The sequence below is a fragment of the Poecilia reticulata genome, linkage group LG6 (assembly GCF_000633615.1).
Source record: "Poecilia reticulata strain Guanapo linkage group LG6, Guppy_female_1.0+MT, whole genome shotgun sequence".
NCBI classification, from domain to species: Eukaryota; Metazoa; Chordata; class Actinopteri; order Cyprinodontiformes; family Poeciliidae; genus Poecilia; species Poecilia reticulata.
In genome coordinates, this window is record NC_024336.1 from 11,243,715 (window position 1) to 11,256,321 (window position 12,607).

At 40.0% G+C, this 12,607-nt stretch overlaps 1 protein-coding gene across 2 annotated transcripts in view; it reads right to left on the bottom strand.

The window, feature by feature from the left end:
• Nucleotides 1-12,607, bottom strand: part of lingo1a (leucine rich repeat and Ig domain containing 1a) — a 164,045-nt gene that overhangs the window by 20,261 nt on the left and 131,177 nt on the right. Inside the window, exon 1 of one of the 2 annotated variants that reach the window (XM_008411178.2) lies at nucleotides 9,013-9,662. The exons of the other annotated variant lie outside the window; for it this stretch is intronic. The gene's annotated coding sequence lies outside the window, so the exon portion shown is untranslated. Of the gene's footprint in view, nucleotides 1-9,012; nucleotides 9,663-12,607 lie in introns of those variants that run through there. 2 annotated transcript variants of the gene reach the window in all.

Genomic DNA, 12,607 nt, shown 5'->3' on the forward strand with positions numbered 1-12,607 from the left:
AGAAAATGGATGGATGGATGGGCATTGAGATTAACCATCTAGACTCTTATTAACCAAGAGATTAAAAATCCTATCACAATTTTATGTTTTTATAAATATAGAAAGCCATTCAATAATTTAACTAAAGAGTCAAATTGATTGGCAGGACATCAGGTTTTTTTTCTTTCCTGAATCATTAAATGTATAAAAACTAAGAACTCTCATCATTTTTGGTCACTTCTTATTTCGCAACTACATTCTGCTGGTGACAACGACCTTCTGCACATTTGTTTATGTTGACAATGCTTAGAAAAACTCAGGATGTTTCCACACCTGCTAGTCTGGTAAACTCAGTTGGAATTGGCAGTGGTTCTTAACCTTTTTTGAGGTACCGAACCCCCCAGTTGCATATGCGCATTCACCGAACCCTTCTTATTCCACCCTCCCCACCCCGACCTCCCCGACACACAAACTACTTTGCGGTATTCTGATTTAGTAATGTAATTATATTAGCTGTGTAATCACCCCCACACCACTAGAGGCAGTAGCAACCCTGAAAAGATGCGACTAAGGAGCAGATTTAGACTATAGAATTTGGTAAAACCTTGAGCTTTGCTGGAGTAATTAAAGACAAAAGTTCAAATCCATGCTGAGAGTGGAACTCCTTCAATCAGGGCTCCTCCGCAGCACTGATTAGCTAAGCAATGTAACGTGATCCTCTGCARCAAGTGATGGCAAAGCRGSGCGTCAYCACGACTTTACACAAGTGTGTCTTTACCTCCGCGGCAGAGGCTCCGCCGAACCCCTGAGTCCGACTCATCAAACCCCTGCGGTTCGATCGAACCCAGGTTAAGAACTGGGACCAAAATTGCAACATTTGTAACATTTTCAGCTGGTGTGGTTCTCTTTCACGCTGCACTTTGTCAAACAACCCAAACTATTGAAAACCTGCACCAAGAACCACTGACGTAAACTACACAAAAACCTCCAAAGAAGACATAAGCCCAATTTCTGTCTTCGCAAAATGTAAACCAAAATGTAGCAGTATCGAATTCTAGTGGTTATAGGATTTCTTTCTTGTTTGTGATAAAAGACCACAAGCTACTTCTCCAGCTAGCTTTGGCTAAAGTATTTGTTTGGTTGTATTTACCCAGAATGCCCTGTGCGATAGCCGGCTTCCTGCTTTTAGAGCAGACTGGTTTGCATTCACTCTTCCCTAGAGTTCACTTCAACCACCAGAGTTCACTATTTTTCACAAACCAAGTAGAGTACGATAAAAACGGACTAAACAGGGCTGGTGTGAACGCACCCTAAGTCTGTCAAAGCTGGATTCGGCAGATCAAATCAAAGAAAAGAAAAGCAGAAGTACCTCTCAGCCAGACTGGTGCATCCTCAAATATCTTATATTGTTTATTATAGTTAGAATGTCATCTATAACATTAATTTATTGTGATTTCTAATTTTGAAAGAATGAATGTAATTGGTGGTGCTTTTTTTGGACCACTTAGTTGAGATAATAATTCATTGATTTGTGTCAAGACAAGGCGCATTTTTGCTTTCCAATAATCTGGGAAGACATATCTAATAGAATTAACATAAAATGACACGTTGAATTTTGCTTAGCAATGAAATCAATTCTAAAAAGATTACTAATGTAGGAGTAAGGAGGTCGTGTTCCTGAAAATTTCAGTGTAGGTCTGACTCATGTCTAAGTTTTGGTTGGAATATTCCAGCTTTTTGGAGGTCCATCAAACGAACACGTCGTTTATGCCACCCGGTCCGGTCGATAACCTGTAATCTGACCTCTTGTTTCCTCCCGGCACATTCGCTCTCTTCCATCAACAGTATTAGCTGTTCTTTGTTGCAGTGCTCTGTTTTTCCAATTCCCTCCTCCCTCCCCCTTTCTTTCTCTTACTGTGTTGACAGTGAGTGGGTGAAAGAAAGGCTGGATGAGGAAAGAAGAGGAAAAAGACAGGCTAGACAGGCGGACAGAAGGAGTGAGCTCTTAGGAAAGTTAAACCAGGAGAGAGGGAGAGAGAAAGAGATGGACGGAGAGGACCAAAGAGATGGGGTAATATAGCTTTTAGGGAACTAAAAGCCTCTCCCCCTTTTTTCCTCAATGCAAAGAGCCTGTTGTTTTGAATCACATGATGAATGGGAGCTGACTTTGAATGGATGAAAAGCAACTTCTCTGATCTAACAGAAATGGAGGGCATAATGGGCCTGAAGCATGATAAAATGTTTGAATTATGTGACAACACTTCAATGAGGAAGCATCATAGTGGATAGCTCTTCTATTGTTCTGGCAGCATTTTAGAAAGGGGGTGTCCATGTTGTTCTTACTGAACTCTAATCGGATTAGTGCCTTTTAATTAAACCTTCTTAAGGACCATTAAACAGAAACGGGAACTACATTAAGTCAAAAGGTAAACCAATAAATTATTTACTTTTAATGGTAAAAATATCTCCTGGCACAAGATCTCACTTAATTAAAATGACACATTTATTTTCAGAAGTCTGTTTTATTAAGGGCTGTCGTTCTGCTAACAATATGTGACTTCATATGGTGAAGCTGTTTTTATGTATGAACATAAGTGATTTATTCTTGTTATCCTCTGAGTATGTTTGAGACTTTTATTTTGAAGAAGGGAACCGTTAACCCCTAATGACGCTAATTTTTGTAAAATTTTGCTTTGTAAAATCCGATTACCACTAAACGCAGCAGCTATGACTGAGTTTCACTATCACCAGACCAAAATATCAAATACTCGTGCATAGACCTGTCGCAATAAGCAATAAATCAATTAATCATATAATAAATTAAAACAAGCTTAATTTCTATTTGCATGATTCATCATTTTTCTCTTTTCTCTCTACAAAAACTGGATGACAAAAGTCTTCAGTCTGGTGATTTGGTCTAAACTAGCCCTTATTTTGAAGGACAATTTTGTCTACAGAAACTTTACAGTTCATTTAATTTGTTTCTTTTTTGTTATATTTCAGAATTGAAAGTTTATTGATCTTTGAAAATGTGTTTTTGCATTATTACACCATTACCTCAAAATTTAGTGAAAATGGTCTCAAAACAACAATATTATCGTTTATCGCAATAATTTCTGGATGAATTTATTGTCTAGCAAAATGTATTATTGTGACAAACCTACATATGTATAATTATATCATGATTTTAGGTGCATGAAACATTATTTCTATTTGTGAGAAAGACAAGAAGGGTGTATTTTCAGTGGAGCTGCTGCTATGTTTCAAACATGCTGCTGTCATATTGGATTGAATGGTTTAGATTAAGGCGAAACTCAAAACTTTTTTTTTTTATTTTCAGGGATTTTTCAACGTGGAACCCAAAAATGACTTGATTAAATTCCGGCTGCGTAATAAAACTGCATACTTCAGCCAAAATGCACCAGTGGAAAACAGCTTTGTCTTTTAAAAAAACAACAACAAAACAAAAAGGTATGAAGCCCAAAGGTCAAACTTGTGCTGTGTAACTGTTTCAAATGTCTGTCAGTAGGATGTTAATATAAAAACATTAGTATATATTATACTGTTTCTATTTGTGTAAAGAAAAAACAACATTCTTAGTTTCCTCCCAAATACTGCTGCATCTCATCTCGTTTCCATGAGCCATGTGTCAACACAATCCGACAATTTACATAGGAGCCAAGAACTCATTAATTATGAATGCTTTCAGTCACTGAAACTCACCTGAAACACACCGCCAGCAGATTTACCATAAAACACAACTTCACCTCCAGAGCCCCTAGTTAGCCCACTAGACGGAGGAAAGGGAGCCGAGAGCACTTGCACTTCACCTAAACGCTGAACTTTGTGAATTCTGATTCTCAGTGGGGTATTTTAGCCGCCATTACAGCAGCGGGGTGGTGCTCGAACTGAATTCTTGCTCCCACTTATGGAAAAAGATCATATGCTCCATTCGAGTGGGGGTGCGTAAGTGGAGCTGTTTCTGTCCCACCGTTGTGTTTACAATCACTTCTGAATAGAGTCGTTCGACATGATGAGTTCAGCAGAGGCGATGGCAGCGTGTTGTGATATTTGCCACACAACCCTGTCTTACTGCACAGCAATTCCTGCAGTCTCTTCTCAAACAGAAAATAGATAATAATAATAATAATACTCGCACATAAATCAAATAAAGCAATAACCGTCTTTGTCTGGGAAAGAAAAAAGGACCCTCAATGTAACCTAGAAACTTCCTTAGTTATGTCCACATACTGTACCGTCTGTACAACATATGGGCAACAAGCTGCAAACGACCGAAAGTACAGAATGTGTTTTAGCCTGGGCAATGCTAACTTGGGTGACTTCCACTGAAGCGCTCCGGCTCCAGTCACCCTTTCAAAGCTGCCAGTCAAATGGCTTCGAATGAATCAGTCGATATGATTCGCAGCCCCCTCTAGCAGATTAGCAGGGTGACATTAACTCAGTCACTTAAAAGATGGACGAGTGAGTCTTCCTGGCAACAAAAGTGCCAGAATAGACACTCGCTTGTCCCGCATGCAGTGAATACAAATGCGTTCGCCTGGAAGAAGCAAAAGCCCTCTGTCAGCACAGTAACATTTGCCCAACCCCTGACCCATTGGCTTGTCCTGTAGCTTTTTAAGATGATACATCTTTTAAAGAACTACAAACGGCGGAAGCTAAATCCTTGCATTCAGCTGAAAACAAGAGCTGATTGAATACTTGCAAACGCAACAGACCTGTCAAGATTTGATGCAAAACAGATACAGAAATTTGTATGATTAGGGGGCAACCTTGTCTTTTTCAGAATACGACTATGATTTCAGTGATGAAAACATTGGGAGGTAATGAGAGGGTTCAGTATCTTTGACTACAGAGGATGCTTTGACATGAGGACTGGGTGACTTGTGCATCAAAGAAACAGCCTTCCAGTTGAAGGACGCCCACTCCGTCGACTGAGCTGCAGCCGTTCCGCACAGCATATCTGGAGTGATAAACATGTCTCTGCAGCAGAATTACTTAATGTCCAAGTGAGAGGGCACGACACTGCTGCAACGCTGACAGGAAGAGGCTGTTTCTGTCTTATTCCGCTAATCAACACCTCCCAGAGATGCTGTAGTGATAGCGTTCACGTGCACTAATCCTCTTCTCTTTCTCACTTATTGCTGGATCTAGTGCAGAAATCACAATGTTTACCAGCGAATGTGAGAGGAGTTATGTGGATGAAAAGGCAGCTGTTGTTGCAGTCTAGGAACTTTGCTGCTATGTCTACGAGAAAGCAAGCTTTTGTTGACTCAACCAAAATAAGAGATGCAAGGACACGCACTCCTGAGAGCCAACCACTGTACTCCTGGACATTGTCTTAGGCATATATATTATTCTAAATGTGCTTTTAAAGTGGTCTGTGGAATTCAAAGCACTCTGCAGGATGTCATTAATGGCATTTAGCATCAACTTAAGAAGATTCTGAGCACAGTCGAAGCTGTGTTGAGAGTCACTCAAAATAAATGCAGCTGTTTTTTTTTATTGTCTTTGACAGGTAGCCAGACAACACTAATCCTCCTCCCATCACCCCCTCCATAAGAAATTAGTGTTACAGTTTGTCATGGTTTTCTGTGCTGAACACCATTGTTGTAAATGCAGAACATGTTTCCTTGAGTCTACCAGTTGTCAGTCTGCTGGTGGTTCACCAAAAGCGGAGTAAACATTACGTAGTAACTTGGACATTGTTCAGTTGAGAAAACATTGAGGTACGTCTTAACTCCAGCTAAAAATACAGTTCCTGAATGTATCAAGTGCTGTTTTCTGGTTCAGTATAAATGTTGCAACCATAATCTGAATTGGTATAAATCACTTATGCAAAAGTGCTCGACATTAAAGGATTAAGGACAGTGAAATTTTAATCAAGCAATTGATTTCTGATGATTCATTGAGAGCCACCATGACAGTACCAAAGGCCAAGTGAAGGACATACAGGCTGCTGGGGTGCCACCTTACCACAGGACCACCGTTTTGATTGGGTTCTGTTGGCATAGACAGATAATGACATCCGTTTAGTCTGAAACAACAGCATAATGTTTTGCCACTGGCTTGGTCTTATCATTACTGTTGACAGTATAACAGCAAAATCATACTGCATTTCAGTGTATAACTGGATTTAGTGGAGCATAATTAAGCAAAATCCAAATCCTAATTGTATTACATAGATATAAGATAAACATAAACACAAGTCGTATGCAGAGCCACTTGCTTTATGACAGCAAGCCATAACAGGGTACTCAGGTTGCATTACGTTTAGGACAGATGCTTTCCAGGACTTGTTGACGCCTCTAAAAGGAAAAGCACTGCTGAAACCGCAAAAAAGAAGAACCGTAAATCTCAGATGTCTTTTTTTTTTTTTTTTACAACAATCACAACCATCCTTCCTCCTTTAATTCAGCTGACATCCACCAAGGACAAACAAGATCTTCCCTCTCCCTCACTTCAAACAGCCACTGTGATCCCTTAGCAGGGCCTTACATGCAGATGCCACCCAGCCTAGGGCATTGTCGAACTGAGACGCTATGGCATCAAGCGGAATGGCATCAGACTCCTAGTTTAAAAAGAAAAAACAACATAATTGGTGTCCCGTGTGAGAACTAGCAGCTCCATGTCACCGTAACATCATGTAGGTAGAGTGGTCTCACAACTGGGAGCTAATAAACACCTTGTCGCTGCAGTAGGTGTCAGCTTTGCACCCCCAGATGAGAGCGTCTCCAGGAGACATGAGAACACGTCATAAGCCGGCATTAGCCCACTCGCTAATAACACTGCTGGTCATTTTGTGTGGCAGCGAGAGAGGAAAAAAAACAAAAAACGAGGCTGTGATCAGTCACCGTGCTCTAACGTTACCGTCCGCACCGCCGCCACCCACTCTGTCTCGCCTGCTCCGGTCTGCTGTCAAATCTACGCTCAAGCTGATTTCTTCCATGAATTATTAATGCAGCGCGCACTCTGAGGCTGCTCTCATTGTTTTTCTTCTCCGTTCTGTCTGTATATGATTGGATTACTAATACACTAATATCTAAGCATACCTCCATGAACCGCGTTGCAAGGAGCATGATTCTTTTCCTGGGATATCTGATGCTCCTGCATTAAACCGCCCGCTACGCAAGAGGTTCGGGGTTATTGCGAGCATTGATCAACGGGTGCCGTAATTCAATACGGGATGTCGACAGCGGGGTAACACTGTAGGATAAGACAGGTCTTTGCAATATGCCACCCCCCTCCTCCCCCACCGCGGGGCAAAAAGGTGAATCCTATTGATGGCACTAGATAGCCAAGGTCAGCTACAGCACATTAATTTAACGAAGGCACCCAGAGGGCCCATCGCAACGCACGCTCGGCCCTCTCTGCTATAGCAAAACGGCCATGATTAACTAAGGCAGAGCCCGCCAGTTGTTGAGGAAATCCAGGAGAAAACTTCGGAGCCGGGTGGCGTGAGCAGATTAAAGGAAACAATCAGTTTGATGGGGTCATTTGAAAGTCGCTACAGGTCTGGTAAACACAAACACAGCACAAAACAGTCACTTTTATGGTCATCACTAAGGGCTGGATGGGGGGAATGAGGAGTGTGCCACACCCTGGCCCCTGTCTCCATGTGATACCTCAAAGTGTATTATCTATCTATCATATTGGATTGTGGGTTCTGATAAAGCAGGAGAGGCTGCTGCTACTGCTCCTCTATCTACCCGTCCGCTCCCTCCAGTTATTTATAACATATAAAGCTTTATGAATAACCGCAGGCACAGCCTGCACAGGGTTTTGTGTGCATTGTAGACTTTTTTCCCCTCTCCCTTTCTTTTACGCATAACATACACTCAGAAAAGGCAAAGTGAAAATGAGAATTATCAGGAGCCACTGGTATAATATTTTTCTTACTTCTGCCAAACGCTGCCTTGAATAACAAACAACAGACAGACGGAGTGTGTGCAACCATAAACCATAAACGCGCAAGTTTCTTCCTGTGTCCCATATTGTCGCAGCCGAAGCTATATATAGACCCCTGCTGACTGTCATCCCGTTCAAAACAAAGAGTCCCAAGTTAATTCAGGAGAGAGAGAGAGAGATGGAGAGAAAGAGAGAGAGATGGGGGGAGAAAACAGAAAAAAAAACCCTGCATATCTGCAGAATCCTGCTTGCTTTTTCTCTTTTTTTCTTCTTCCTCTCAGCTGCCCATTTAAGAGATAGCCATCTTTTGCAGATGCATTAAAAAATGGCATTCACGGGTGGTTCACGAATTGCACACGAAGACAAAATGTTATCTCAGCAAAGTCAAAACGCTGGCAAATAAGGGATAGRTTAAGGTAACGTTTTGTAATTGCAACTCTCCACCTATTTCACCCACCCACACATAAACACACACACACCAAACAGAAAGGCAGGGTCTACATTCTGTTTCCTTCACACACACTCACCCAGTCTCAATCGCGGGACAATTAAATTTGATGAATGGTTTAAGCCTTCTTCACCTTACAGACATGGACAGTATGGTGGATAGGAGAGGGAGGGGGGAGGAACACGATAAGCAGTAAAAATATGTATTAATCATAAATGTAAAAATAAAGAATAGAAATCAGTGTTGATTAATGTTTATACCTGCAGAGGACGCGCCTAAGTCCTTATTTTCTGCTGGTCTGTTTCTCTGTCCTGTCTACAGTACAGATTCTGCTCTGACCGTCGGAGGTACAGCCTTATTTTTCATATTTATTTATTTATTTATTTATTTTTGGCCCATATCTAACATTACAGTGAGTTCGGGGTTTTTAAGAAAGCCTCTTTCCCTCACACTGACAGATATTTCCCTCCGAACAGATTTGGCTGCATTATGTATATCCATGTCTTGCCATACCTATGTCTTTGGCCGCGCGCCACATTAAACCGCATTGACAGAAACGCAGACACAGAAACGCTCACCTACGGAGACATTACTCCAAATACAAAACAGGGACTTTTAGAAGCCTACACAATTCATCATTATCGTTTACAGATACTCACCTGCGGTAGCGCTCACAGCTTCCAAGCATGCTTTCGCATCTCTCCGAGACGGCAACTCCCAGCCACCAGCACTCAAATTGAGACGCACTATCTCAAGTCCATTCCCTCCCGCCTTTAAAAGACGGCTTTCACGAAACAAACCGAGGGGAAACGCACACCGCCTGATTTCCAGTGAAATTCTCCACAGCGACCGCAGCTCTAATGTATGTTTCAGACGAAAATAATCTTTTTCCTCCAAAAAACACACACACAAAAAGAAAAAAAAAGAAAAAGAAAGGGAGAGAGAGACAGAGAAAAAAACCACAAGCCTCGGTCCTCTGTCTCGGTGGTGATGGGACTCCCTCCTTGAGAGCACCAAACTCGTCCGATAGGGTGCCGGGAATAAAAAGGCAGAAATGGAGATGGCAAGTAGAGACGGTTAACGACTCCCACGCGCGACTCCTCTGTAAGCAGGCGGGTACGCGGCTCCTTGATGCGGTCTCTCCTCAGCCACTCCGCCCTGAGCAGCGCTACGTGTGTGTGTGTGCGTCGGTGTGTGTATGTGTGACTGGCTGTCGTCAGAGGCAGAAGCAATCCGCCTGCTTGGAAAGGAGGGTTGGAGATGATCAGCGGAACGCACTCCTTACCCGGGATCCAACTCAAAGTGTGTCTCTCTGTGCGCGTGACTGTGTGCGGTTTGAACTGATGGAGCGCGAGCCTGTGAGGGAACCGCTACTTTGCTATTATTTATTTATCTTAACGCTAATTTCTGCATTTTTAACTCCAAAAAAGGGGGTAAATTGCAACAAATTACCCCGCCTTATCTCTGGAAAGTACCGATAAGCAGATTTAAACACGAAATTAAAATCAAATTCCTAACTGAGGCTGAATTAAGAGTGATGGGAGTCTGTGAAATGCTCGCAGTACCTCGTTTGAAAACCTGATGGCGCTGTGGGCTTCACATACAGTGGTCATACCTCCCTTTTCCAAGAGGCGGGCCCTGCAGAGTGTTGTCTAACACATATCTGATCCTTTATCTATCCCCCTGCGAGTTTAAAAATGGGGTCTCAGGCACCGCCGGGGTAGAGATAGGAGAGGAGTGTTTAAGGCAAAGAGAATAAATATTTCACACGGTTAAACTCCTATTTCTTTCACCCTTCTGTAATATGCTCTGAAGTGAGAGGCGAGCACATTATTGCTCTGTAAGTGTCATAATAGGGGACATTCAATGTCACCGGATGGCTCTCAATGCGCAGGATGTGAATTTAAATACCTCTTAACAGTGTTACGCAGGAGCTGAATGATAAAGTTTCCTTTGTAATCACTGCCCAGGGTGCTCATTGATTAGAAAAGGTTAGTAATGATGGGGGGGATAAGTCGCTGCTCAACAGTAAAAAGGTCCAGATTGTGAATCACAGAGCTGCTGCTAATAAGCCACACAGGTTAAAGGAGTTCTGCTCTTTATCCAGAAGGTGGACATTAAAAAAACAAACAAAAAAAACCCTACCAGCAATATCATGGAAACTATTGAGGATTGCCAAAAATGGATGTTTATGTTTGTAATTCAGCAGCCTCGTTTACCTGTAGTATAAATGTTTTATTGAAATCTGATGAAAAATACTAATTTGGTGACTGGTCAAAAAAAAAAAATCATTTTTTTTGTGTCTATTTTCACATTTTTTTCCCCCGTCGGTCAAATTGGCTTTGGAAGTATTTCCACGGCCTAATAAATCTTTATTTGACGAGCCTGTAACAGGCTGAGGAATGTAGCTTTTGGGGCTTAGATTCAACACATGGAATCCCAAAAATGCCATGTCTGCTGTTACGGTCAATATTGATATTTGTTTTATTTTACAAAATGACATTTTTAAAAAAATCTTCATTATAAAGCTACTTATACTAAGCATTTTGTGCATTACAATATGATTTATATTTATTTAAAGAATGTCATTACAAATAAGTGTCAAATTGATTTAATTTTTGAGTAATCAGCTTTCAAAGACCCAATCTTTTTCTATTCACAGGTGGGTTTGTGGCAAGGTACACTAACGTAACAAAATCTCAAAAACCGTTAGACATAATGGGCTGAATTTTTTTCTGCTCCTTTCTGGTAATACACGTAGTAGAAAAATTCCTTTAGAGTAAAAATCGAAAGAAAAAAAATTTGACCTACATTTATACTGCAGCAGGTACGGAAGACGACTAACGCAACAAATTGGTCAGACAGAAATCTATTGTTAATCTCTTCATGCTAAATAAATAAAAAGAAATTACACAGTAAAAAAAATTCCGCAAAAAACAGGAAAATGTCCTGGTAATTTTCTGCCAGTACATTTTCTATTTTTTTTGTGGAATTTCCAGCAGAATTTTTTCTGGAATTTAACAGATTTTTTTCCCATAATTTAACAGCTTTTATATGTTACATTTTAAACACAGAAAACTGTTAAATTATGGAAAAAAACCTGTTAAATTACAGAAAAAATTCAGCTGGAAATTCCATAAAAAAATGGAAAATGTACTGGCAGAAAACTACCAGTATATTTTCCATTTTTTTAACGGAAAATTTTGAACTAAAATACTGTTAAATTACGGGAAACTTCTGACGAAAATTCTGTAAAAGAAAACCTGAAAATATCCAAGCAAAAAGTTACCAGGACATTTTGGGTTTTTTTTGTCTTCAGAATTTCCATCAAAATATTTTCCATAATTTAACAGTTTGTCAAATATACCAATATTTTGTTAACCCAAAACTGAAATTCTGTCTTTTTACTTTGTCTTTTGTGATATAATCACTTTTTTTTTTTTAACTTGGACATTTCCAAATACTTTTGTCTTCCAAACCATTGAAGTCTGTATTCTATACCATATATTAATTATAGTGTAAAATATATTAAAGTTAATTTATTTAATATATTCTTAGCATAATTTTGAAACAAAACTAAATTCTGAGTCCACAGGAAATGTAGTTGTAGAACACAAAACACTTAGTTTGAAAGTAGCTCTTGCAAAGTGATATAAAAATAAAACCATTCGACAAACAATTTGCAGATTTTATTTTGCAATTTAAGACCCTAAATTGACGTCATCTAGTCTTTATAACTAACCTTTGCTATTATACATTAAGAGTTAAACATATTCTTGAGCTTGCTAATGTTTATCTTCTGTACATCACAACTAATTTATTGCATTTTACTATACAAATTTCAAAGTATAAATTAAATGCAAAGCAATCTTGACTCTAGTTTTGTAGTCAACAATTTTGTTAATTACTATAAGATGGAACATAAAAAAAAATGCTTTGGAACATGAAAATCATAGTTGTAAACAGGACCAACATACTTCAAAATAAATGAAATACAGGTATAAATATTTAGTTAAAAATCAAATGCTACATAAACAGCCTAATGCCAACGACAGTGGAAGACACTGGATTCATGAGTGTGTTCTCTCATTACCTCTAATCGCTGTGAACATAAAACAAAACAGTCAATTTTATGTTTATGTTCTGCAAAAAAAGGTTAATCCAACTCTTAGGTCCAGTTACCAAGAACTTGAAATGTTCTGTGACCAGTTCTTGTGCTTCGCAAAGGTTCTTGGTGCACCAGGTTTGATGAGA